Source organism: Orycteropus afer, unplaced genomic scaffold (assembly GCF_000298275.1).
Source record: "Orycteropus afer afer isolate SDZICR_OR568_19922 unplaced genomic scaffold, OryAfe1.0 scaffold00505, whole genome shotgun sequence".
In the NCBI taxonomy this organism is placed as follows: Eukaryota; Metazoa; Chordata; class Mammalia; order Tubulidentata; family Orycteropodidae; genus Orycteropus; species Orycteropus afer.
This window is the reverse complement of record NW_006922092.1, coordinates 511,111-513,901: the sequence shown is the minus strand read 5'-3', so window position 1 is coordinate 513,901 and position 2,791 is coordinate 511,111. Positions and strand designations below refer to the sequence as shown.

General features: G+C 34.5%; 1 protein-coding gene across 1 annotated transcript in view; it reads left to right on the top strand.

The window, feature by feature from the left end:
* The window catches only part of MTHFD2L (methylenetetrahydrofolate dehydrogenase (NADP+ dependent) 2 like), a 266,611-nt gene that overhangs the window by 263,349 nt on the left and 471 nt on the right, over nucleotides 1-2,791 (top strand). The gene's annotated exons all lie outside the window — the stretch shown is intronic.

Sequence of the window (2,791 nt, the reverse complement as noted above, 5' to 3'; positions counted from 1 at the left end):
ACATTAAAGCCCTTCAAATGTTTAAGTGCAATTATGAAGTGAAGCATCTTTTCTTAACAAACATGTATGCAAATTTATAACCTGGAAGAACATACTTGTTAGTATAGTGGTAGTATTTTGCTTCATAAACTGTGAGCTCCTTAAAGCCAAAGACCATCACGTTTAATTTTTTTTAACACAAAGTCAAATCTCTGCCACCTAGTAAATTCTCATAGAAGCGGGGAATCTCAATCATTTTATAAACTCCCTGCATATTGTTTATATGTGTAGTCTCCCCCTCACCATTGGAAACATATCACAGTTTAAAGAGTGATTCTTAGCAGTGGGGCATGTTGAAATCTTGGGGTTTGGAGGAGGAGTGTCCCAGAGATTCCAACATACTGTTTGATTGCAAATTGAAAATAACTTTACTGAAAAGTTGGTGGAAACAATGAGTGAATAATTAACTCAGCATGGGAATCAACAGACTCTACAAAGGAAGTGGCATTTGTGATACATCTGAAAAGCAAAAGTAAATATTTATCAGATGAGAGATGGGGAAAGATATGACAGACAAATGGAATAAGATGTGCAAAAGCAGATCTTACTTGTATCTAAAATGATTGATTTTAAACAATAATCTATTTTTTTCTATATAATTAAACATAAACTTGCCAAGGAAATCTATGAAATTAACTTTGCAGAATCTAAAGTTTACAAAGAGGTCGTTCAAATAAACTGTCATCATAGTTTTTGCCTTTTCTCAAAAATACTCTCATTTTTAGAAACCTGCTGAAAACCTGACCAAGTTACTTCTATCTAAATCTCATCCCTTGGAGAAAATTCCATGCAGACAACAATAGGATGTGATGATTGTTTTCTTTGCCTCAATTGTCAAATAGTTTCAATAACTCTTAAATCATGTTGAGTTTATGAAATTGAATCTAACCTTGGTTTTGTCATACATGTTAATTCGCCCATAATGAACATGTTCATATCAGTCAAAATCAAATACCTCGAATGAGATTCTTATACATATAAAACTTTTGGTATTTTCTTTAAAACACACATACTCCTTGACACCAACACACACAGTAACTAAGTCTTTGAAGAATAATGCTCCCTTGAAATGCTTCTAAATTTCTCTTCAGTGGAGAATATCTAACACCATCTCCCCACACATAATAGGGTTAATCTTAAAAGCGGCTTCTTCTACAAGCAGGTGCAAACCCTTGTCTGCCCTCAGGAAAAGAGCAGCCAGAGAGAGGTTATTCTGATGATGTAATGCTCATTAACTCTTGCAGAAGTGATTGGTGAAGGTATTCTTCACAGCTCAACCATGAATTGAAACGAACTCTTTCCCACATGACTAATTTCAGTTCCTATGCCACCTCTGATACTTCATAGACACATTGCTTGGGACATTCCTAAAATAGTTATGCAAAATAATTAGACAAAGTAATTTATTTTGCGCATTGATGTCTATACTCACTCTCATTTGCCAATGATAATTCCCCACCTTTCTTGAGAAAACTCTTCTATATCCTGGGCCTATGTAAACAGTCACTATGTTGACACCTCATGTTGTACATAGGGTCGCTGTGAGTTGGAGCTGATTTGAAAGTACCTAATGACAACGACATGTAAACAGACAAAAAAAGAAAACACATTAACACTAGCCAGACACAGAAAAATTTATATTTCTTTCTCAGACATTGATTCCCATGAAAATTAAATTAAAAAGTACAGACCTTTTTATATATACATTATTCACCGTATTTGTCACTGCCTGCCTTTCATGACCATGTTCAAACTTCATCTTCACAGCAGCCCATTTTATTCCAAAGAAAACAAAACTATTTGAAGCAAGTATATGAATAACAAGGTGTGTTCACAGTGATATCATAATCTTCCTAGTGAGCAATTCATGGGACTCTGGTGATGCTACTATATGATTTTTAATGTCAAAAAAATCCCTAGCCAAGTCAGGTGAAGACTACTTTTTAAAATCAATGGCTGTCAAGTCTTCTGACTCACTGCAACCTTATGTATAACAGAATAAAAAGTTGCCTGGTTCCGTGCCGTCTTCATGATTGTCGGTATTTTTGAGCTGAGTATTGTGGACGTTGTGTCAGTCCATCTCCCTAGGGATTTCCCCATCACTTAATCTAACTCCATGAAAAGTTATAGACCTGGTACAAGAAAAATGTCTGTTGGTTTCCATCAGTAAAATGTGCAAAAATGTATACCCAGTGCAGTGTGTTAAGTGCCATTATGGAGTTAGGTATAAAGTTACTGGAAAGATAGCTGGTGGAGCTTTTAATTCAATGTTGGAGGGGTGTTGCTGAGAACATTATAGACAAGTGACATTTTATCGGTTTTTAAGTAATAATCATGAGTTTCTTTTTAGGTAAGAACAATAATCTTCACATGTACAGTTTGGGGGCATTCAACATGTTCATCATGTTGCTCAACCAAAAACTTTATCATTTTCATTCACACAGTAAAGCACGGAGCCAGCAAGTCAATTATGAAACCATCCACTGGTAATACTGTGGATATGAAAATATTCTTAAATAAAACCTACTTAAAGTTATCTGATTTTATCTTTTTTTTTTTTTTTTATGTATTCACTGAATAAAAAGTTCTCATAGCTGTATATACTTATTTTCAGTAACTGTATGTGTTGAATGTTTTTTATTTGACATACACTGGAATGCTTATCTATACACTATTGTAATATCAGGAGTATTTCAATTTAAAGGATGACCTGTGCTGAGCTTTCTATATTCTGTCTCTCCTTTGTGACCAA